The 26804-nt window shown below is 37.9% G+C and overlaps 1 pseudogene; it reads right to left on the reverse strand.

Annotated features, from left to right (window-relative positions):
- Positions 1 to 23247, reverse strand: part of LOC127492807 (non-selective voltage-gated ion channel VDAC1-like) — an 84650-nt pseudogene extending 61403 nt beyond the window's left edge.
- Between the last annotated feature and the right edge of the window lie 3557 nt (positions 23248 to 26804).

The raw sequence follows: 26804 nt of genomic DNA on the forward strand, positions 1-26804 counted from the left end.
GCTTAAACAGATTCAAAACTAGGAAGAACTATGGTTTGGTCCATTGGACACAACATACCAATGGTGCTGGTGGTGTACCTGATTGATGGGAGATGCTGCATGTCCCAGGCAAAACTCTTACTTTTATGAAAAAGCAATGTCTTCATGCTGAAAACTATTTTCCATCTGGGAATAGGGTAAAAGTCCCAGGTGTGGTACTGGTTCTTGGCCTTTATTTTTTTTTAAGATTTGTTTGTTTAGTTAGTTATTCAAAAGATACAATAGAAGAGAGAGAGGGAAACACACAGACATACATGGATGCACACATATATACACACCTACAGATCTTCCTTCCATGTGTTGGTTCACTACCCAAACGCCTACAAAACCCAGGGCTGGGCTAGGTTAAAGCTGGGAGCCAAGAACTCAATGTGTATCTCCTGCATGGGTGTTAGGGACACAAGCACTTAGATCATTATTTGCTGCTTCCCAGGCACATTAGCATGATGCTGGATCAGAAGCAGAGGTAGGACCCAATCCCAGACACTGTGATATCAGATATAGGTTTCCCAAGCAGTGACTTAACCTACTGCACCATAACTCCAGTCTCAGAACCTGCTGCTTTAGGGAAGGGGCAGTTCTTGACCACAAAGCACCAACTGGCTATGTGATTGAATTTTCCACAACAATCCAGATATTATTGGAAATACTTGTCCATAATGTCAAATGAGTATAGTTTGGATAGTATGGATATGGCTATAATGAAATAAATTATGTGATAAGTTGGACCAAATTCCTGGTATTTAACTCTGTTTCCCCCAGGGCCTCCTATTAACCTCATGGTGGAGTTTATCTGGTAGAAAGGTCTTTGCTCACAACTTACTCATAGGAGAAAGCAATTTAGTCCTGGTTGACAATGAATTGTAAAAATATATTGGTATCAGTTACAAAAGGGCTTTTACCATCCTGCAGTCTCACTTGGGGAAAATCTGAAAAACAATGGTGAATAAAATCATTTCCATGAGTTGTTCTATGAGGAGTACATTAAAAAAGACTCTTGGTTTAGTTTTCTTAATGGTGTCATTATTAACAAATCTCCACCGTTTGTCACCATAGTTGTCTATATTAGTAAATGTTGCCACTTTTACTTATGTTGGCAAGGATCTTAGTGTGGGGAGCAACTGGGACTAGACTAAGTTACTGGAATTAAGACTTATTCTATGCATCTGCTCTCCCACAATATGGCACTGGGAGAGAAGTAAAAACAACTTTTACACAGCTGCCTCCAGTTCAACCAGTAACCTGCAGGAGCTGATCCCATTCCTGATTGGAGGAGAGCAGCGTACTCGGCATGTGGGTAGCAGAGTTGGGATTGGTGGAAGAGGACTATAAAGGAGGAGAGAGACAACATGCACCAGGAACATCTATCTGAAGGAACACCTGAGCAGCCCCCGAGAGAGCCGGCCGGCGGTGTGCCGCTCCCCCGCGGAAGTGGGGAAAGTGGCAGGGGGGCCCGCCCCTCCACGGAGGTGGAAGGGATGGTAGCCAACCCGGGAAGAACCAGCAGCAAACCCGGGGAGGGCCGAGCAGACAAAAGAACAGAGCAGGGTCCTGTGTTGTTCCTCCGCGAAGAGGGGGAGCGACATCTTAGAAATGTCTCTGAGTCCACACCTCCTTCATATCCCACACCTGTATCATTAACAAATCCTGTTTGGCCCTGTTTTCCAATGGCATCATCTGTACACTCATCTTCATTCACCTTGATCATTTTTTCACTATTGCAATTGTCTGTTGTTTTATCTGCTTCCATTCTTCCTCAGCATTTATATATTAACCTCTGCATCAGAGATACAGTGATATTTTTAAATGTTGAATTATATCATGCCACATTTGTGTGCATTAATATCTCATGTCTTTTAAAATATCATCCAGGGTCCAGCATTGTTGAGTAACAAGTTAGGCTGCTGCTTCTCACACCAGCATCCTGTACTGGTGTGGCATTTCCAGTTCCAGAGGCTCTTCTTCTGATGTAGCTCCCTTCAAATGTACCTCAGAGAGCAGTAGAAGATAACCCAACTATTTGGATCCTTGTCACCCATGTGGGAGACCAGGATAGAATTCCAGGCTCCTAGCTTGGCCCGACCAGATCTGGCTGTAGAAGCCATTTGGAGAGTGAACCACTAGTTTTAGGATCTTTATCTCTCTCTCTCTCCCTTACTCTGACTTTCAAATAAATAAATCTAGAACTAATAAAATATAAGATTGCCCAGAGTTAGTCTGTGTCATAGATCCATGCAGTAATAGTTTGTTGGGAAAATTTTCCTCTTAATGCCATTCTCTATTTAGCCTTTGAGACTTTTTATCCCAAAATGTTTCAAGCATACTCCCAAATCAGTTATCTTTAACATTCTTCCATCCAATAATCTCATTCCCTAAATTCTTTCAAATCTCTGTTTAATAAAGATTTCTCAGCAGTTTTCACTGACCACCAAGCAAAAATATCCACCCTCGTTCTACTTCCTACTTTAATTTAGCATATGTGATGCTTAAATTTGCTTACATAATTGATAACTTTGTCATATATTTGAAAATCCTTACTTGTTTGTGTGTTCTTTTATTTATATTTCTCTTTTACGGTAGTATAAGCTTCCCTTTTTTAATTTCTTTTTTTAAAAAAAGATTTGTTTACTCATTTGAAATGCTCATTTGAGCATTTATTTACTCATTTGAGACAAGAGGGAGGAGAGAGAAAGTGAGAGGGAGAAAGTGAGATAGAGAGATCTTCCATCCACTGGTTTATTCTCCAAATGATCGCAGCAGCCAGGGCTGGGCCAGGCCAAAGCGAGAAGCCACAAGCTTACTTGGGATCTCTTCCCACATGGGCACAGAGGCCAAAAGACCCATGTCCTCTTCCATTGCTTTCCCAGATGCATTAGCAGGGAGTTGTATCAGAAGTGGATCAGCCACTTCTATAGCCATCCTAATTGGAGCCCATTTATGATGCTGGCATTGCAGGCAGAGGCCTAAGCTTCTATGCCACAGCTCTGGCCCTAGTATAAGTTTCCCTGACAAAGTTTACTGTTACTTCATCATCAAGTCTTAAGTACCCCCAGTGCTATTGAACTCATAATATACATAACATGTTTTTATGACTTGATTTTTTAAAAATCAGTATTTATTTAAGGTTTGTCATTGATTTATGAGTCCAGATGTTCCTAACATTGACCTTAACTAGTGACAAATAGAGTCCCATTCAAGTACTAACCAGGTCCAACCCTGCTTAGCTTCCATGATAAGGCAAGATCATAGTCTTTCAGGATGGCATAGCAGTAGACAAGACTGATATTAATATTCCCCTTAAGGGGATAAGATGAACTGAATATATTTAATGATTTTAGGAAGTTAGAAGGAAATTTTACAGATGGTATATGAAAAAATTTAATTTTATAAAATTTCTATATTTATCATAAGGCACACAAATTTCTATGGTTTTTAAAATTTATTAAGATTCTAAAAAGTTTAGGTGATAAAAATCTCTGTAGGTAACTCTTTGATATCTGTTACTAACTATGTTTTCTTAGCTGATATTCTTATCTTTACTCTCCTAAAACCCTATAGTAAATTTAAGACAGTAAGCTTATGTTACCTTATACATTCATACATTCTTATACAGTATCACAGTCTAATTGTCAAAAATATTTAATAAGTGGATTATTATTAAGTTCATAGTAACCAATTAGCTTTCTACACTTTTGGTGATTCCATGTTGCTATTTCCATTGTCTGCTTTTCCTCATGTCTATGATTATGCTAATAATAATCTCAGAAAAAAAATCTACCAAGGTTAATAAATGTGTTTCATGGCGAACTAAAAATTATGGATTTACTTAACTTCTCATTGAACTGAAAACCATCATAAATTTATTTGAGGAAGGCTTGCATTACTTTTTCATTCTTTGGAAATAATGTTGCCTTTGGGATTTAACATATTTAACAGAACATTCCTTCTATTTTTACAAGTAAGGTTGCATCAATTACTCTATCATCTCCCTAGTATTGGTACTTACACTGCTTATGCTGGTGAAAGGAACTTGTAGCCGATATTCCTTGTTGATTTACTATTCATTTTTCAGAGTATCCTGAGTTTAAGAGTGCTCAGAACAATAATTTTATAAATCATCTATTAACTGGAAGATAGCTTCTAAAATTGAAGATGCACAATCTCATACTCTGAGATAGTGCATTTCTGGCAAGTACTCTTTGTGTGATTTTCTTGAAGTCATCTCTTTCCCAATTGCTTGGAATTTTCCTCTTCCTGCGTCACCATTGGACAACAAAAATGGCACTCTCCATAATTCTGAGTTTTGTTACATTATGAATCCAGATCCACACAATTTCTTTTGAATCTCTAGTCTACAAAGGTTGAGTTCAATTACCTATATGGAACCAAAGGTTTGGAAATACCTCTATGGAATGTAGACCTTGGAGGTTTTTTAACTTGTATATAGAATCTTTAACTAATATCTCAGTCCATCACTTTCAATATTCTTTTTTAAAAAGAAAATAGTGTTCACGATTTACGGGATACCACCAAATGACAAAATATACATATATATTAGGAATTCCTGAAGGAGTAGAAAAACAGAATGACTTTTAAAACCTACTCAGTAAAATAAGAACAAAAAATTCCCTAATTTGGACAAAGATATGGACATATAAGTAGAGGAAGTACCTAGAACCCCAAATAAACATGACTAGAGATCTTCACCATGATGCATTACATCTACATTTTTAAAGGTAAAGCACAAAGATCTTTAAACTTGCAAGAGAGATTACCTTTAAAGGATATCCAATTAGATTGAAATGTGATTTCTCATCCTACAGGCTAAGAAAGAATGGAGAGATACTCAAGTCGTTAAAGAAAAAAAAATACTGTGATCCCAGAATATTGTAGCCAGGAAAGTTCTCATTTATAAATAAAGGTAAAATAAAGACCTTCTGAATTAGGCAGGTGTACTCTGGTAGGCCAGACCTACGAGATGAGCAGCAATCTGGAAAGAGAGGGACTTACTGATTGCAAAGAACTCCCCTATTAAATATGGAAAAGAGATACTGGCTCTACTTCAGGCAGTACTGGAGCCTTTAGAGGCTATCATCCACTGCGAAGGACATCGGAAGGGAGATAATTATATTAGCCAGGGAAACGCATTAGCAGATAGAGCAGCTACACAGGAAAGTTTGAAAATGGCCCTTATACCTCAATCTGTCGAAGTGGCTAAGGAACCTCACTATACAGAGCCTGAGAATGAATGGGCCCAACAGTGAGGCTGTACTAAAAACGCAAATGGATGGTGGATGCTAAATCATAGAATTATGCTACCAATGGCCACTCAATGGAAAATTATAAAGGAGATACACAACTCTACCCTCTTGGGAAGAGATGCCTTAGTATAACTGGTCTCCCAACTTTTTGGAGGAAAGGGACTAAATCCGGTCATAAAGGAAATGACTCGCTCTTGGCCACTATGTTTACAGAATAACCCTCACCATGTAAGGCCACCTCCCCTGTTGACTCCTGTGCAGAGGAGGGGAACATAAACAGGTGTAGATTGGCAGGCTGATTTTACCAATATGCCCCCAACAAGCAATTATAGGTACCTTCTAGTCTTTATTGATACTTTTACAGGTTGGATAGAGGCCTTTCCGACCCGAATGGAGAAAGCACACAAGGTGTTTAAAGCTGTGTTGAAAGACATCGTGCCACGCTTTGGACTCCCACGGTCACTCCAGAGTGAATGGACCTTCATGTGTATCTAAAATAACCCAGCAGCTTCTGAGAATAATGATGACCATGCAGGAGACACTGAGGATGCGGTGACAGAAAGAGATCCAGCTCGTGAAGTGAAATCATTAGACGAGATAGGCAGAGACTTCCAGACCGAGAACAGGCAGGGTCTGCACCCCTAATAAGCAGGAAGTAGCTACAGAAGATGGTGACTCGACGCCCATCAGCATCCCCTTAAGATTAAGGTCTGGTGTCTCCGAGTGGGCAATGAAGTAGGCAGGTATACAGGTTAAAATTGATTAGATTTGTGAACTGGAAGACCACGCCTATGCCACGCCCCTGTGTGACCTCATGCCCCTACCTGATGCCTTTGCCCTGCCCCTGTGTGGCCTCATTCCCCTACCTGGCCACACCAGGGTGCCCACCAGCCAATCAGGTTAATTAACCACTCCCCTTTGGAAGTGGGTTAAAAGCCTGGGGCACAGTGTGCTCGAGGCTCTGCCCTGCTCTTCTTCCCTGACCTCTTTCCAGGACAGGGCTTGCTGTAGCCCTGCGCCTCCAGGGCGCATGGCCTTCGGGCCATGTGCTCTAGGCTTCCTGGCCTAGATGCTCTTCCACATGGCTGGTTCCTGGTGCTCGGTATGAACCCCTATTCGCCTCTCTCTCTTAAATAAAGCTCTCACTCTCCTATGCATCTTTCTCACTAAATAAAAGCTTAAAACATACCACACTGCCTCGTTTATCTGTGCCAATATTTAGAATTATTCTCTAAATATTAGGCAAGAACCCTCTTGGGCTTATTAATATTGGGGATTTAGTAATAAGCCCATGGTGAAATCGTAAGGCACCCCAAATTCTGGTAGCACATGTGGCACCCTGAATACCATTTCTAGGGAAATTTAAGGGGCCACATTTCAGTATAAATTTTAGGGAGTCTTCTCTGATTTCACTTCTAAAAGCACACAAAAATGGAAAGAGTTTGTCATCTCCCATCCAGTCTTACAAATGATACTTAAGGGTGTACTACACCCAGAAACAGAGAAAGATAGCCAACATCAAAAAAAAAAAAAAAAAAAAAAAAAAAAAAGAAAAAGTGAAGGCAGAAAACCTCCTAAATCCAAAACAAACAATGGGAACATTAAAGGAAAAATGGAAAGACCAAATGATTATGTGTCAATAATAATTTGGACTGATAATGGACTAAACTCTCTGATAAAAATATACAGACTAGCTGGATGAATTAAAAAGCAAGACCTATCTATATGCTGTCTATAAGAAACACACCTTGCCAACAAAGATACACATAGACTGAAAATGAAAGGACAGGAAAAGGTATTCCATACACATGAAAATAAACAAAACAAGCAGCAGTGGCTTTCTTAATAATAGGCAAAATAGACTTTAAGACAAAAAACAGTTAAGAGAAACAAAGAAGATTATTATGTAAATATTTAGGGGTCAATTCAACAGGAAGATTAACTATAGTAAATGTATATGCATTGAATGCTAGAGAACCCAGGTAATTAAAACAAATGTTAATGGATTTAAAGGGAGACATACGCTTCAATACAATAATACTGGCAAACTTCAACACTCCACATTCGTCAATGGACATAACAACTAGGCAAAAAATCAACAAAGAAACAACAGAACTAATCTACACTATTAACCAATGGATCTCATAATAAATATAGAAGATTTCATCCTACAACTGCAGAATATACATTATTTTCATCATTACCTGGAACAATCTCTAGAATAGACAACATTATAGGCCATAAAACAAGTCCCCACAAATTAAAAAAAAAATGAAATCATACCATGTATCTTTTCTAATCACAATGGAATGAAGTTAGAAATAACAAAAGACTCTAGAAAATATACAAACACATGGAGCCTGAATAACATATTCCTGAATTAATATCATAGAAGAAATCAAAAGGGAAATAAAAAATTCATTGAAACAAATAAAGATGAAAACACATCACATCAAAACTTATCTGATACAGCAAAAGCAGTGCTAAGAGAATGTTGATAGCGGTGAGTTCCTACATCAGAAAATTGGAAAGATATTAAATAACTGATCTAACAAAGCATCTCAAGAATCCAGAAAAACAAGAACAAGTCACACCCAAAATTAGTAAGAGGAGAGAAATATTAAAAATTGGAGAAGATATGAACAAAATTGAAACAAAAAACATACAAAAGATCAGTGAAATGAAGAGCTGGTGTTTTGAAAAGAATAAACAGAATTCATAAACCATTAGCCCAACTAACAAAAAAAGAAAAGGAAAGCAGAGGGAAAGACCCAAATTTACAAAATCAGAGATGAAAAAAGCGATGTTACAACAGATGTCACTGAAATAAAAAGAATCATTAGGAATTATTGCAAATAATTTTATGCCAACAGACTGGAAAATCTAGAAGAAATTAATTTATTTCTGGACAACATAATTTACAAAACTTAAGTCATGAAGACAATGAAAACAAAAAGAAACCAACAATCATGATGGAGATTGAGTCAGAAATAAAGACCCTACCAACAAAGAAAAACCCAGGAGTGAATGGTTTCACTGATGAATTCTACCAGAATTTTAAAAAAGTAATCCCTTCTCCTTAAACTTATCAAAAAAATTTTTTGACAGGCAGAGTGAACAGTGAGAGAGAGAGAGAGAGACAGAGAGAAAGGTCTTCCTTTACCGTTGGTTCACCCTCCAATGGCCACTGTGGCCGGCGCGCTGCGACCAGCGCACCGAGCTGATCTGAAGCCAGGAGCCAGGTGCTTCCTCCTGGGCTCCCATGCGGGTGCAGGGCCTAAGGACGTGGGCCATCCTCCACTGCACTCCGAGGCCGTAGCAGAGAGCTGCACTGGAAGAGAGGCAATCGGGACAGAATCTGGTGCCCCGACCAGGACTAGAACCCCAGTGTGCCGGCACTGCAGGCGGAGGATAAGCCTATTGAGCCACGGTGCAGGCTCAAAATTATTGTAATGGAGGGAATCTTCCCAAACTCCTACTATGAGGCCAGCATCACATTAATTCCAAAACAAAAAAAAAAGATACAGCAACGAAAGAAAATAATAGACCAATATCCCTGATGAACACTGATGCAAATCCTGAAAAAGTACTAGCTAACTGAATGCAGCAACATATCAAAAAGATCATCCAACAAATGGGAAAAAGTAGTATTTATCATGGGATGCAGATACGGTTAAGCATACATAAATCAATAAATGAGATACATCACATTAAGGAATTGACAAATAAGACTATACACTACATGCAGAGAAAGCATCTGATAAAAACACAACATCCTTTCATGATAGAAACCTTAAGCAAAATGGATATAGAAGGAACATATCTCAGCACAATCGAGTAATATATGACAAAGCCATATCCAGTATCATACTGAATGACAAAAGGCTAGAAGCATTACCACTACGATCCAGAACCAGGCAAAGATGCCCATTTTCACCATTGCTGTTCCATAGAGCTCTGGAAATTTAAGCAAGAGCCATTAAGCAAGAAAATGGAATCAAAGGAATACACATTGGAAAGAAGGAGTCAAATTATCCTTGTTTGCAGATGATAAGATCCTAAAAACACAGGGGAAAAAAAAGATTCCACTAAGAGACTATTGAACTTCATATAGGAACTTGGCAAAGTGGCAGATATAAAATCAACACACAAAAGTCAACAGAATTTGTATAAACAGACAACGCCATGGCTGAGAAAGGACTTGTAAGATCAGTCCTAGTCACAACAGCTACACAAAAGTTCAAATTCTGTAATAAATTTAAGCAAGGATGTCAAAGATCTCTACAATGAAAATAATAGAACATTAAGGAAACAAATAGAAGAAAAAATGGAAAAGTCTTCCACATTTGTGGATTTGAAGAATTAATATTATCAAAATATCCATATTATCCAACTCAACAATAATGTAACAATACAGTTAAGAAATGGGCAAAGGATTTGAACAGGTATTTTTCAAAGGATCAAATACAAATGGCCAACACACACACAAAAAATGATCAGGATTACTAGCCATCAGGCAAATGCAAATAATAACCACAACGAGGTCTCACCTCTCCCCTGCTAGAATGTCTATCATTCTAAAATAAAAAAAAATAATAAATACTGGCAAGGATATGGGTAAATGGGGACTCTAATATACTCTTGGTGAAAATGTAACTGGTACACCATTATGGAAGACAGTATGGAGATTCCTCAAAAAGTGAAAAAGTTCTACCATAAGATCCTGGAAATTTACCTTAAAAAAGTAAGTCAGTATATGAGTTAGGTATTTTTACGCCAAAATTTATTGCAGCTCATGTAGCTCAATTCACAATAGCTTAAGATATGGAATCAACCCATCTGCACATCAACTGATGATTGGATAAGTAAATTGTGATATAAATACAACATGAAGTATTACTGAGATGTAAAAAAGAACCTAATTCTTTCTTCTAAAACAAAATGTATACAATCGGAGACCATTAATATTAATGAAATAAGCCAGTCCCTGAAAGACAAATATTATATGTTTTTTCAGATAGGTGACAGTTAATATAGAATATAATAGATAGTAAACAACAATGAAGAATTAAATTGACATCTTGGGGTTTGATTATTGTTTTTAGCCTTTGTCTATAGTCCTGTGGAACAGGGGTCCTTTTATTATTTGCTTGTTGAACATTATGGCTAGTGGTGCATTAAGTCTGTGACTATAAAATAATGTAAACTGAAATTATATTATCTCAAAAATTAAAGAAAAAAGGAAGAAAGGAGCGGGAATTGAGGGTAGAAGGGAGGGTGAGAAGTATGGTTATTTCCTTAGAATTTTATCTGTGAAATATATGAAATCTGTTCCCTTTACATTAATAAAAATTTTAAAATATCTAAAATATGCATTTATTTGAAAAGAAGAGTGAAAGAGAGGGTCTCTCTCTCTCTCTTTCTCCTTCTCTCTCTCTCTCTCTCACACACACACACCCCACAGGGAAGAGGGAGAGAATGAATGAGCTAGAATCATGCATCTGCTAGTTTACTCTGTAAATGTCAGAAACAGCCAAATCTCGGACAGGCCAAAGTTAGAAAACAGCACTCTATACAGGTCTTCTACACTGGAGGCAGTGACCCAAGAACTCAGGCCATCATCTGATCCCTCTTCAGACGCATTAGCAGAAAGCTAGGTCAGAATTAGAGCAGCTGGGACTCAAATTAGTACTCTGATATGGAATGTTATGGTCACAAGCAGCAGTTTAACGTGCTGTGCCACCATATGGACCACACTTATCCATGTTCTTGGGGGATAGGATAGCCCAGATACCTTCCAAAACCCAGAAAAAAGTCACAATGTTACTTCATAAAAGAAATCTAAAAAGAGAGACCAGAGGAAAATGTATTCTAAGATATTCAAAAAAGCCTCATACTAATATATGAGGTAAAGTATGCTTTTTATCTTAAAATTAAATTTTATCTTAAAGTTAAATATATTACACATGTTCCTTGATAAGATAATAAACTGTCCTGATATTTGCCCTGATATTATCAAAATCACATGTACAGTTTTCTCATCACTGAAAATTCATTATTTAGAAAATTCAATTTATTAACATATATAGCATTTTTTTTGACAGGCAGAGTGGACAGTGAGAGAGAGAGACAGAGAGAAAGGTCTTCCTTTTGCCATTGGTTCACCCTCCAATGGCCGCCGCGCTGCAGCCCGCGCATCACGCTGAACCAAAGGCAGGAGCCAGATGCTTCTCCTGGTCTCCCATGGGGTGCAGGGCCCAAGCACTTGGGCCATCCTCCACTGCACTCTCTGGCCACAGCAGAGAGCTGGCCTGGAAGAGGGGCAGCCGGGACAGAATCCGGTGCCCCAACCGGGACTAGAACAAGGTGTGCCGGTGCCGCAAGGCGGAGGATTAGCCTAGTGAGCTGCGGTGCCGGCCCATATATAGCGTATTAATATCTAATTATAACAATTAAATTAATCTTATTTATATCCACAACTGAAATTAAATCTCTGAATGCATAGCAGCTAAATACAATACATAAAACATTGAAATGCTATGTGAATATCATCAGTCATGGAGTTGCACAACCATGGTGTTCTGTGAAATTTAAAGATATGTGATAAACAAGGAAATACAAATGCTTCAACTAATATTTGATTGAGATGAAATATTGTTCATTGTAATATAGCCCGGGACTAGGGAATAACTAATGGTATCCACTGAGGTTTGATCTTGAATAACCGATATCCAGATAACATGTTTTGACTTTATTTCAGAAATTCATTTTAACTTATAATGCAATCAATTATTGTGTCATTTTTGAAAATTCTAATTTTATTAATTATCCTTTCATCTTCTGTATATATAGAACAATAAGACAGAGACATATATAGTATTTGAGGTTCAAAATGACAATTAACTTTTTAAAAATCGCTGTATTGAGGTACAGTTGACACAAACTTATCTACATATATCTAAAGTGTACAATTTGATAAATTTGATAAATAAATGCATAAAGCCATCATCACTAATTTTTTAAAGATTTATTTTATTTATTTGAAAGACAGAGTTACAGAGAGAGGTAAGACAGAGAAATCTTCCATCCACTGGTTTACTCCCCAGATGGCCGCAATAGCCGGAGCTGTGCCGATCCGAAGCCAGGAGCCTGGAGCTTCTTCTGGGTCTCCTACGTGGATGCAGGGGCCGAAGGACTTGGGCCATCTTCTACTGCTTTCCCAGGCCATAGCAGAGAACTGGATTGGACGTAGAGCAGCCGGAACTAGACCCGGCACCCAAATGGGATGCTGGCACTTCAGGCCAGGGCTTTAACCTGCTGCGCCACAGTGCTGGCCTCACATCACCACTATTAAAAAGGTGAACACACCCATCACTCTCAAACTTTTCTTGTGCTATCTGCAATCATTCCCTCTTGCTCAAAGCTTTTTTGAGATAATCACTGATCTGCTTCCTTTCATTATATATTAATTTACATAATTTAGAATCCCATGTAAACGCAATCATAGATTATCTACTCTTATATTTCACTCCAAATTATTTTATATTTTTCTATATTATAACAAGTATCAATAATTCATAATTTTTTCATTGGTGAGTAATACTCCATCCTATGTATTTCCTCCAGTGTTTCTATTCAGGTTAACGGGCACTTAACTTCTTTCTTGAAAAAAATAAGCTATGAGCACTTGTATTTGCATAAATATACTTATGGGTTCTCATTTTTCAAGTAAATAGCTAAGATTGCAGTGGCTACATCTTCTTTCTTATGCTTTATTTATTTATTTCAGAAGAAGATTTACAGACAGAGAAAGGGAGACACAGAAAGGTCTTGCATCCACTGGTTCATTTGATAAATGGTAGCAATGGCCTGAGCTGGGCCAGGGCAAAGCCAGGAGCCAAGAGCTTCCTCTGGGACTCCTTCATATGTGCAGGGGCCCAAAAACTTGGGCCATCCTCCATGACTTTCCTAGGTGCATTAGCAGGGAGCTGGATTGGAAGTGGAGTAGTTGGGACTTGAATCAGCATCCATATGGGATGCCAGCACTACAGGCAGTGGCTTTACCCTCTAAGCAATGGCGCTGGCCTTGTGGCTAGATCTTATGATTGGTGCACAGTTTATTGTTTTTTTTAGGATATTGATAGTTTGCTGGAGCGATTATTTCATGGTACAGTTATCTAAGAAATATAAATGACTTTATTCACATGCTTTCCAAGATGTGGTATGATTTAAATCCTGCCCATCATAACATGTATATTGGAGTGTTTCATTGTGTGCTTTTAATTTCTATTTCTGTAAAGACTAAAGATATTTAAGTTCTTTTTGCATCCTTATTTTCCATTCACATATATTCTTTGGTAAACTGCTATAGTATTTTGTCAATTTTAATTTTTTCTCCTTTTCAGACATAAGCAAACTTTTTAGGGTTCTTTATGTATTCTTTGTGTATCCTTAATACAATTCTTTATCACATACACAACTTGCAAGTATTTTTCCCCGTACTTGTTTTGCATTTTTCTTTCTAATTTCCACATTGCTTTTTAGAGACCACATGTTCTAATTTGGATAAAGACAAGTATAGGAACGTCTTCATTTATGGATGTACTTTTTGGACATTTCAAATAAATAAATGCCTGATAAACTGAATGCAAGACTTTCTCCTATGTTTTCTTCTATAAATTTTACAGCTGAAAATATAATGCGTTTTGAATTTATTTTTGTATACAATACGAGGAAAGTATTTTTTAAAGTATGGATATCCAAGGACTGGCATTGTGGTATAGTGTGTTGTCACAATGCCTGCCACTCATATGGGCACCAGTCGAGTCCTGGCTGCTCTACTTCCAATTCAGCTCTCTGTTAATGATCTAGAACATTAGCAGAGGACAGCCCAAGTGCTTGGCCCCTGCACACTCATGGGAGATCTGGATGAAGCTCTTGGCTCTTGGCTTTGACCTGGTCCCGTCCAGGCTGTTGCAGCCATCTGGGGAATGAACCAGTGGATGGGAGATCTGTCTCTATTCCTCCCTCTCTCTCTGTAAATCTGCCTTTCAAATAAATGAAATAAATCTCAGGAAAAAGCAGTATATGGATATCTGTTGATCCTAGAAACATTTATGCAAAATAGGAACCTTTTGTCTAAAGATCTATCTTTAAAAATTGTACATATAAAATATATTTATATAAACTTATAAAGCAATATATACATATATGCTACATATGTACATATATTGATATATGTCATTGATAAATTATATATGAATGAACATTGCATAAACATGGCTTCATTTAAGAATCAGCAACTTAGTCAAACTGTTGCTCCATTATATGAAAATACTTGTGTGTATGTACATGTGTACACTACATTCATTTAACACTGCTAACACTGCTATGAACATGATGATATTAATGTTTATAAAAATCATACGGAGGAATGATTATTACACACATTTTAAAGAAAAATTATCCGTTAGTCAGAGATGATAAAATAGGTATTTAAAGTTATAGCTCTTTTAAGTGCCAGATGTAGAAAGCCAATCCACTTGCCGAATACTCTTCCAAACACAGCCATTCATGAGGGATCCAATCATTGCACCCATGAAAACTAACAACCACAATAAAATGGAAAATACTTTGGTCTATAGAAGTTTTAAAATTGCACAAATAAACAAACTAAATATTCCGAATTTTATTACTTTTAGTATTCAAAATATAATTGCTTTTAAAAGCTACAGCTATATAATGAAAGTAGAGAGAGGAAATACACTCTCCTACGCCTGAAAATCTGAATTGTAAAAGTCCAAACAAGCCCCATTCTCTCCTCAGCAGGGAGGTCTCTGTTAAAGAACATTATAAAGTCATTCTTCTTATTAAATTTTAAGTACATGAGGCCTGACATTCATGCAGTTCGTTTAAGGGAACCTAAGTGAATTTCCCTACACATTTGATTTTCTCTCACAACATGACTGCCTCCCTGAATGATCCCACAGAAACAGCATGATTGACATCGTGTGTCCTGGGGAGAGCAGCCGTCCACCGAACAAGAGCAATGGTTTGGGTTGACAGAGCCTTGATCAGCACTTTGCTTTATCCCCAAAGAAGAGGTCATCTGGCCCAGATCAGAGACAAGAGAGGTTATTAGCTCTGGGAAGCATTTCTGGTGCTGGCATTGAACTTAACTCAAGCCCCAGGTCATTCAATATACTTGTGCATGAAGGCTCTGTGCTGTGTAAATGCTTTGGTGAGTGCAAATCTCTCTCTTTGTGTGTCACTCCCAGTTCTGCTACACTGAGAGAAGTTCTCCCAAAGACAGTGTGGTCATAATTTCAAATGATCAAGATTTACTTTCATGGTCTTCAGTGAAAGACTGTATTCTAAAAGAAAGGATCAATGTGAGGCATGCTCATTAATCTCTGGTTTATAATTATGATACTGTTAATTCATGGCACTGACACGTATTTGATGTAATTTTTCTGTAAAAATCACTGAAGAACTTTAGATTCTATTTGCTAGACTTACAACCTCTATTAATTCAAAGAAAATAGTCAGATAGTTACCATATTCATTCATCAAATGTTTTACTAAGTAGTTATTGGATTTAATACTATGTGCCAGAGCATTTCATTAGATTAAGAAACACACTAATAAGAAAATTGTGAATTCCTTCTACACCTTAGTTTATTCAGGTGGAATTTGGGATTATAACAATATCAGTTTCTATTGGAATTTATAAATATTACTGATGATGTTTCCAGAATGGTCGATCTTTTTCCTAAACAACCATTCGGCTGGTGACTATTATTTCAAAAAATAGAATCTTGGGGTATTATCATAAATAATAACAAATGGAGTAATATTAAGGAAAGTTTATTAAAGATATAACAAATGGAGTAATATTAAGGAAAGTTTATTAAATTTTTCTTTCTTTTTTTTTTTTTTTTTGACAGGCAGAGTGGACAGTGAGAGAGAGAGACAGAGAGAAAGGTCTTCCTTTTCCATTGGTTTACCTCCCAATGGCTGCTGCGGCCAGCACACTGCGGCTGGTGCATCATGCTGATCCAAAGCCAGGAGCCAGGTGCCTCTCCTGGTCTCCCACGCTGGTGCAGGGCCCAAGGACTTGGACCATCCTCCACTGCACTCCCTGGCCATAGCAGAGAGCTGGCCTGGAAGAGGGGCAACCAGGACAGAATCTGGTGCCCCGACCGGGATTAGAACCCGGTGTGCCGGTGCTGCAGGCAGAGGATTAGCCTATTGAGCCGCAGCGCCAGCCTAAATTTCTTTTTTTTGTTTAAAGATTTATTTATTTGTTTGAAAGTCAGAGTTACACAGAGAGAGGAGAGGCAGAGAGAGAGAGAAGTTTTCCATCTGATGGTTCACTCCCCAACTGGCTGTAACGGCCTGAGCTGTGCCGATCTGAAGCCAGGAGCCAGGAGCTTCCTCCAGATCTCCCATGCGGGTGCAGGGGCCCAAGGACTTGAACCAACTTGTACTGCTTTCCCAGGCCATAGCAGAGAGCTGGATCGGAAGAGGAGCAGCCAGGACTAGAACCGGCACCCATATGGGATGCTGGTGCTTCAGGCCAGGGCATTAACCCACTGCACCACAGCGCTGGCCCCCCTAAATTTCCTTAAAATGGTAAGAGGCTGCTGAATTTGACCCATGACCAGCTCCAATATTCCTCGTCCCACACTGTATGACAGAAATTCTTGTCTGGAAACTATACTGGACAAGATTGACCAAGAAGAACAAGGATCTCTCTCCTAGTAACCTGTAGCCTGGAGCTCTGGGTATATCCGCTGAGACATTAAACCACCAGCTTCTGTCTGTTCTCAGTTCTACAGTGCAGATATGCTGTTATGGGCACATGCAGCTGAGAAAACTGACACTCCGTTTCCCACCCTGTTCTCATTCTACTCAGTAATAGGATTCTGAGATTCCAAGAACACTGAAGCCCCAATATCTCCCTAACCAGCAAGGATGTAGGATATAGATTCTTCACCAAGGAGCACAAGCCATGGAGAATGGAGGTTAATATCTCCTGTCTGCTACTCCAGGTTAATATCTCTTATCCACTACTCATTCTTAGAGCATTGGTATCTCCAGGAAACAAGCAAAGCCACACCTACTCCCCAGAGACGGAGAAAGTAGAATACAGACATAACACACAAAATCGGGGCACTGTTCACACCTCCGAAGTCTTTGATACAGTGAAGGAGAAGTTCAGTCCAAGAGAGGCAGCCCATAGGGATGGAGAGATCCACAGCCCCATCTGAGAGAAGTGACTTGACTTGGAATAGAACCTAAATAAGTTCATGATTTTGTTTTCAAAAACAAAAATTATTTTGGTGAGTGTTTAAGAGGGCACAGGCAGTGATACTGTTATTATAAAAACAAGCAAAATAATCAACCAGAGAGAACCAGGGAAAGACACAGGAAATTGCAGCTTTTTTGATTCCTACTGTTCCCTAGGGGTCTGGAAGGTGGTGCTTATGTGTGAGGGTACCCCCACGCAGGAACAGAGTCCTGATAGCCAAAACATCCGAAGTATTTCTCAAGTCACATACAGGTACAGCTGCGGAACACAGGCTTCTTACTGGGCAAGGGATTCAGTGCTCTCTAGCTTGTCACCGTAATCTGGCTGAACAAGTTACCCAGGAGAAATACTAGGAATCTAGGACTAGAAATAGAAGCACACTAACTGCTGATCTCAGAAAGTAGTCACACATTCTCAGGAATTACGAGCAAAGCAACCTTTGTCCTAGACTCCATGAATGGTGAAAACCAGGTGCATGCCACATACATATGCTACAGTAAAGCCTGAAAATACAACCGCCTAAGGTGTCTTGAAGACAGCCTGTATGAATAAGTTTTTTATATGGGTCCTAAGAAGCCAAGCCATTGGATAAGAACAAAAGAAACAGCCTGAGTAGGAATATTTGAATTTACACAATGTGGGGGAAATAAACTGTGGACAGTTGGTCTAACCAAGTCAGTAAATTTATAAACAAAGACCAATATACAAAAAGATTTTAAAAAAACCCTCTCTTCCCCAAAGGGGAGATTTTAGTATACAGAGGTGATGCACTATACTATCCAAAATATCCAAGTCTCAAAAAATTATGATGTACATAAACAAAAGAACAAATCCCACAGGAAAATATGACCTTTACACTGAAAAAACAAAAACAGGATGTGTTAGCAGGCACTGAATCCAGGTATCTTGTTCTCATCCTATATGTGACTCAGGTGTTAAGTTTGAGAGTCATTCCAGATGTTGGACACCTCAGACGACGAATTCAAAGCTGCTATATGAAGGAGCATCAGCAACTACACTGAGAGGTATGCATTTGACTTATAAGGTAAGAAATTGCTTGGGAAGCCTGCATTCCATTTCCAAGTGCCTGAGTTCAAGCCCTGGTTCCACTTCCAGCTACAGTTTCTTTTTTTTTTTTTTTTAACTTTTATTTAGTAAATACAAATTTCCAAAGTACAGTTTACGGATTACAATGGCTTTTCCCCCCCATAACTTCCCTCCCACCCGCACCCCTCCCATCTCCCGCTCCCTCTCCCATTCCATTCACATCAAGATTCATTTTCTATTTTCTTTATATACAGAAGATCAATTTAGTGTATATTAAGTAAAGATTTCAACAGTTTGCACCCACACAGATACACACAGTATAAAGTAATGTTTGAGTACTAGTTATACCGTTAATTCACTTTGGATAACACATTAAGGACAGAGATCTACATGAGGAGTAAGTGCACAGTGACTCCTGTTGTTGACTTAACAAATTGACACTCTTGTTTATGGTGTCAGTAATCTCCCTAGGCTCTTGTCATGAGCTGCCAAGGCTATGGAAGCCTTTTGAGTTTACCGAGTTCAATCTTATTTAGACAAGGTCATAGTCAAAGTGGAAGTTCTCTCTTCCCTTCAGAGAAAGGTACCTCCTTCTTTGATGGCCCATTCTTTCTACTGGGATCTCACTCACAGAGATCTTTCATTTAGGTCCTTCTTCTTGGCTTTCCATGCCTAAAATACTCTCATGGTCTCTTCAGCCAGATCCAAATGCCTTAAGGGCTGATTCTGAGGCCAGACTCCAGCTACAGTTTCTACTAATGTGCAACCTGAGAGTCATCAGGCATAAGTATTGGGTCTCAACCACAGACCTGGGTTGAGTTGATGCCTCCAAGCTTCCAACTGTGTGGATTATTGAGAGCATTTACAGAATGAGTCGGGGCTGGAACCTCTCTATCTTTCTCTTTTTCTGCTCTCTCCCCGTCTCTCTAATGAATCAAAATTTCTTCAAAAGCTTGTACAAATAGGTTTAAAAGTAAATTTATTTTAGTACAAACTTTAAATTCCATGTGTGATTTTTTTCATAATATGAATTCCCATGAACTTTTTGAAGAATCTAAAATGAATTAGCAATATATTTGAGTCACAGAAGAGGACATTCTAGTGGAAAGCAGATAAACATGATGTGTTACAAGCAATAGAGAGAAATATTAAAAAATAAAATGGCAACAAGGAAAATTAAAATCTACACAAGGGAACCACAATAAAATTAACAACCAACATTTCTTTCAAAACAGTGGCCACCAGAAGGCACTGGCATGGCATATCCAAAGGTTGAAAGAAATAATGGAATTTAACCATGAATTCTGTGTCCAACAAACTATATATAAAAGATGAAGAAAACAAAAACTGAGAAAATTTATTGGCATGAAACCAACATTACAACGAATACTAAGAAAATTTACTCAGTATAACAGGAAGTAACAACAGATAACAATAAAAATCCATAATAAAAATCCACAATAAATAGCTAGAATAAAATAAATTATCTAGAAAAAGTAATATAGTTTTAAATTTCTTTCTGCAAATTCTCTTAACTAAATTTAAGTACAAAAGTATTCTTCTCTGTATATATGTATACAAATGCATATGTATATATGTATATATATACATATACAAAAATTGATTAATTAGGCTATACTGTATGGAATTTTAATGCATTTGAACATCAAAATAAAAAAAGAAAGGAATAGAGATGAGGCTATTTTGGAAATGAAGCCATAGAGGAAATAGTATCAGGTAACTCAAGCCCACTGAAATAAAAAAAAATGATAAATTCTAATATTGACAAAATAAAATAAATTTATAAATATGATATATGTACTCTTCTTCTTTCTCTTGGCTACATCAAATGACTTAATGTTATAAAAAGCAACACCTTGCAATGTATTTTTTGATGTATAATACATGTTAGTAAAATAAGTACTTCTAAAATTTGTATAACAATGAAATTAAGAGACAAGCTAATTTTGGTGCAAAAATGAAAAATTTATGTGCAGTTTTTCCATAGTACAAAAACAAAAACTGTATATATGAAATATATGAAATCTATTCCCTTTATACAAATGGGCAAATTAATTAAAGTAAAAAATAACAATAAAGAAAAACAATAGCACCATAAAGTGAGATGTAAATGTACAGATGTAAATGTAAAATGTTTCTATATTCTACTTGAAATTAATTAACAAAAATCTGAAGTAATATTTAATGCTTTATAAACCTGAAAAACACCATCTAGAGGAAAAAAACACCATCTAGACAAATAAAAAATAATGGTCCAAAAATGTGTAAATTGAATTTAGTACATTTGTGTCACATGTTTAGAATAGTACCAGGAACACGAATATGTCCTTATTAGAATTGTTTATCATTACCGTTATTATTATGTCTCATGAAAGCTAAAATAACTTCCACATGCAAACATGAAATTGTCTTCTCAAAATATGTCCATGAGAGATTGATGGATTGTGAAGATCTTTGTACTTTTAGAGAATTAGGAGTTGCAAGAGAGTTTGAAGGACTTGAGATCATAGAAGATGAGAGACATTAACACAATGCAATTGGACTCAGCGTCAGTATGGAAGGATTTACTGACATTTGGTTTGGGCTTTAAGCCAAATTGAGCATAAATTTAAGGATAGGCTCCAAAACTTACTCTACATTTATTTGGACTTCTCTGCAAATGCATGACTCATTTCCATTTACCTTGCTGTATTTCCAAATACAATCAGTTGTATTAAAAATCATATTGTTGGAAATTTAGGCAAGCTTATTTCTAATAATTTAAATCTCACAGATTTCTACAGAGCTAGACATTTGGTATTTTTTAAAAAGTAGTTTATTCCTGGTATACAGCTTATGCAAAGTTCAAGGTCACTAGAAGAATGTAGTTTGGGGAGAAATTGTATTTATTTATTTAAATGCTAAGTGGCCTCTGTAAATCTCTTAATAACAATAATAATTATGAGTCATGTAAACATTTTAAGGAATAATATGAAAAACCACATGAGTTACATTTAATTTATCAGTTTATCAGTTAAGTGTTCTGTGCAGGCAATTTTTTCTGAGATATCTGACATTAATTCTTTGAAGTGAACACTTTGTTGCATAATCATTTGGCAGAAAGTATCCAAGTTCCCATTATTAACTGTTTTAAACTTTGCATAAAATTATGGTATCGTCATAATCACAGAAAGAAAATGTATTGTTATCTAAAAGTTATTTATAAGTCTTTGATTTGCATGTTATTTTTAGCAATCGTTATGCATTATCTTACAGTATTCTCTTTCAGAATTGATATTAAAAAAGAGTAAGTAGGTTAAGAATACTATTCCTATGCTTTGCAAGACAAGCAAACTTCTTGATAATGAAGTAGGCAGGCATACACGTTAAAATTGATTAGATTTGTGAATTGCAAGACCATGCCTTTGCCATGCCACTATGTGACCTCAAGCCCCTACCTGATGCCTTTGCCATGCCCCTGTGTGGCCTCATTCCCCTACCTGGCCACACCTGGGTGCCCACCAGCCAATCAGGTTAATTAACCACTCCCCTTTGGAAGTGGGTTAAAAACAGGACACAGTTTGGCCTGGCCTCGCCCTTCTTCCCTGGCCTCTTGTCAGGAGGGGGGCTTGCTTTAGCCCCGCGCCTCCAGGGCATATGGCCTTAGGGCCATGTGCTCTAGGCTTCTTGGCCCAGACACAGGCCTAGATGCTCATCCACGTGGCTGGTACCTGGTGCTCGGTATGAACTCCTAGTCACCTCTCTCTCTTATATAAAGCTCTCACTCTCCTATGCATCTTTCTCACTAAATAAAAGCTTAAAACATACCACACTGCCTCGTTTATCTGTGCCAGTATTTAGAATTCTTCTCTAAGTATTAGGCAAGAATTGGGCTTATCAATATCGGGGATTTAGTAATAAGCCCGTGGTGGAATCGTATGGCACCCCGGATAGCATTTCTAGGGAGATTTAAGGGGCCACATTTCAGTGTAAATTTTAGGGGGTCATGTCCGATTTCAATAATACTGCAAAATTGTGGCAACACAACATATTTCCATAGGCTTTTCTTTTCGCATTTGATCATGAATAAATTATCATCACATTTTTCAACAGATAATGTATTAGTTATTACTCACTAAAAAATTAAACATTAATACATAATTGTGTAGGAGGTATGACCCACAGCCCAGCTTGTTCCTTGCCTCCATGTATGAAATAATTCAAGAAGAAATTGAAAAACAGGAGTGGGAAAGTAAGATTTATTTAAAGACAAAGGGAAAGTATCCGCTTAGATGGGAGTGCTGGCAACCTCAGGAGACAGTGCTGCAATTTACAAGATTTGCGGTTTTCATTCTATAGAATAAGGTGGTACCTGGGGCAAGTCCTAATTGAGGATTCAAATGAGGTGAAGTTTGGAGCAAGGCTGCAGCACCAGTGGTGATCTCTAGGAAACTGCCGGGGCCTCTGGCACATGTGCAACGGCAGAGCATGTGTTGGAATCTCAGAAGTGTTGCAGTGTCTGGTGCGGGATGGGAAGCTGAGGCTCAGGTGCAGGATGAGGAATGGGTGTGCCGCACCTACAGTCATATTGGATATTTCCAGCCGATGTGCATGAAAAAGACGGGGTTTGGAGTGTACCACGGAGGAAGGTGCTACAGGCAGTCCTCAGCTTCTCCTCATTCTCTAGCTACCTACCTGCCCATGTTATAATTATATTTAAATTTATTCCCTAATGAAAATAAATTCTTTCTAGATGTGTTTGTGTGTCTTAATTATTTTGACAAGCAATGACTTCATATGGGATAAACTATAATGTTCATAAATCTTAAGTGTTTCTTAATTTCACTTCGTTTTTTCTGGTTCTTAACCAGATGTCTATTGTACTAAGGACTAGGTGAAGTGCATTGCCAGAGCCTGCAAAAACTGGATCCCGGACACCTTGTAGAACATGTTTTTCTGGAAGGTTGTGCAAATTACAGTCATGAGGGCAACACTTACGATCCATCTTAAATGCAGAGTTTTACTTTGTTCACTTGGAAATGAACGGAGATCCCTGCGGAATGAGTCTAAATCGGTAGCCATTCCCAGCTGTGGTTTATTGTCTTCTGCCAAAAATGGTGTAGGCACTTTGAAGTGGCCATCTGCCACTGGACTTGAAAACAAGACAAGGGCTAGTCTTTAGGCCACTGTGTGACTATGAATGAGCATGTGTACTCTAAACAAAGGAAGAAGGGGCCATCTCCAAATGTGGTTGACCAGGATTTCTGTGTGGGAACATCTTCTTTTAGCATGCCAAGCTGGGCTCATTCAGACTCAGAGTATAATCTTCCCATTGTCTTCACAACTAATGTCTCTTGGCTGGATGGAGGTCATTCCTTTTCTGAGACAGTCACTGGAGTGAAGTTCTTTGTTTTGAACCTTTATATCCAAGTATTTTTAAACATTTAAAGGATCCTTAAAATGGCATTTTTCTTTGTAGTTTTCTTATTGTTAATTCTCTCTTTGTTCCATTCTTGACATGAACTGCTACAATATTTTCCTTATTAGGAGTAAAAATATTCTGCACATATTTTAAGGCCTTTCTCCAGTATGAAATGCATGAGAAGGTTCTGTGTCAATAATGAAAACTAAAAACAGAGACAGCTAAGATCATCAGTATGAAGCAATTGTGCAGCAGGCTTCAATCTCCTGTGTGGGTTTCTCCCTTTAGTTTTTCTGGAGGAGAGTCTTTTTGAACAAATGTCAAGGCAGCCAAAAAATTCACTTTCTAAGGAATCTTGCAATGCACTATTGTGATTTAGTTTAGCTGCTAAAAGACAACAACAAAAGCAAAAATGAAAATATCATTGAAAAATGTGCTAACCTGTTGTTACCCTACATGTGCATTGGTCTTTAATATAATTCATATAAATTTGATTGCCCTGCTTAACATTCTAGAGCTCCCACTATGGTATACTGGAATTTGTTTTGCTTAACAAAAATATTGCCAGATAGCAACTGTCAGTTGGAAAATTAGATTTAATTTCCCTTTGTGAGTAATTAGCTGGGAGCATCTCGGCTCTCTTTATGCATATAATTAACTTTTCTAATCAAATATAACTTCTTTGGTGGTGAAGATAACACTACAAGCTTTGTCATCAAATATTACACTTCCTTTTCATGACAAACTTAAGTGAAATAAACTGTTTATTCTATTTTACTCATGGGAGTTTTACATGTAAATGGGACACAAACAGGATAGATTTTAAGTTTCTAATGGCAAGGTTTCTTTGTTTAGAAAGGCATTTCACTCCTAAGTGTCGATTATCAACACACTATTGAGACTCTGAAATTGCAATCAGGTAAAATGAAAACTTGGACATGAACAGGCACTTCACTGCTCAGCTCTGCCTCGGGCCCGCAGGTTACCCTGAGCACCATTTACATCAAAACAATTCAACTCAGTATGGCTTACTGCCCATCATCTGGACTGGAACTGAGAAATTTACCAACATGACATAAAAAATGCTAGTTAAGATGTGGGAAATCTAGCTACACTACTTAATTTAGAGACATATAATTTTTAAAAGGTAATTGATTATTTGACTAAATGTACAGATTGAATTTTCAGAAATCCATGATCTTTTAAAAAGAAAGTTAATGAATGCTTATTTCTGAATTAACTAGGTAATCACTTTAAATGCTGGTGGGATTGTAGTAGCTCCATCATGATGTCCAAGCAATTCATATCATCCTCTGTGCATCTATATCGGATATAGAAAAATCAGTAAATATGGAAATAGCTTTAAAATAATTGTTCAATGATACAGTGCAATCCTATTACAATTGTGCTGTGGAATAGATTTTCTCCAATGAAGAAAAGTCATTGTTGTCCCCAACAACAATGTAGGAAGAGTAAAGATCAGTACAAGCAAGTATCTAGTTCCTCCCTTGTTAAATAATTATGTCTCTCGCCAGCACCGTGGCTCACTAGGCTAATCCTCTGCCTTGCAGCGCCGGCACACTGGGTTCTAGTCCCGGTCGGGGCACCGGATTCTATCCCAGTTGCCCCTCTTCCAGGCCAGCTCTCTGCTGTGGCCTGAGAGTGCAGTAGAGGATGGCCCAAGTGCTTGGGCCCTGCACCCCATGGGAGACCAGGAGAAGCACCTGGCTCCTGCCATCGGATCAGCACGGTGCACTGGCCGCAGCGCGCCGGCTGCAGCGGCCATTGGAGGGTGAACCAACGGCAAAGGAAGACCTTTCTCTCTGTCTCTCTCTCTCACTGTCCACTCTGCCTGTCAAAAAAAAAAAATAATAATAATAATTATGGCTCTCATAGGAAAGTTTTGCCAAAAACTGGAAAGGAAAATGACATTCTTAAAAGATTAATCTATATTACAGCATTTCTAGCTTGAAGGCAACAATTCCAATTTGTTTGTTGCTCCTGGGAATTTGCCCAAAGGATATAAGATCAGCATATGAAACAATTATCTATACTCCATGTTTATAGCAGCTTAACTCCAGATGTCCATCAGCTGATGACTGGATAAGAAAAATGTGGTCCATATACACTATGAAATACCACTCAGCCATAAAAAAGAATGAAATCCTGTCTTTTGCAACAAAATGGATGCAGTTGGAGACCATTAACATTAATGAAATAAGCCAGACCCCGCAAGCCAAATATCATGTTTCTCTAATTTGTGGTAACTAATATATAGAGTATAAAAAAGTATAATGTATCAGTGAAATTGACATTTTGAGATCTGATTATTGTTTATAGCCCTTGCTATACTTCTGAGGAACAGTGGCCTTTCTACTTTCTCTACATCAAATCTTTATATACTGGAGGATTAAGCTTGTGATTATAAAGTAAATTGAAAGTATGTTAAAAGAAAAATAAGAGGAAGGAAGACAGAAAGTAGGAGGGAAACATCATATGCTCTTACAACTGTGTATATGAAATCTGTTCTTATAAATAATAAATTTATGAAATGAAAATACTGGGAGAAATTAGTTCATTATCTCTGTATCATAAGGTTAACGAAGAGTGAGAATTTGCTGGAGTGGTTAAGTTGCTGCTTGGAATACCCACATCCCATATCAGAGTGCCCTAGGTTTAAGCCTTGGCTCTACCCCTGATTCCAGCCTGTTGCTAATACACA

The sequence above is a fragment of the Oryctolagus cuniculus genome, chromosome 14 (assembly GCF_964237555.1).
Source record: "Oryctolagus cuniculus chromosome 14, mOryCun1.1, whole genome shotgun sequence".
Taxonomy (NCBI): Eukaryota; Metazoa; Chordata; class Mammalia; order Lagomorpha; family Leporidae; genus Oryctolagus; species Oryctolagus cuniculus.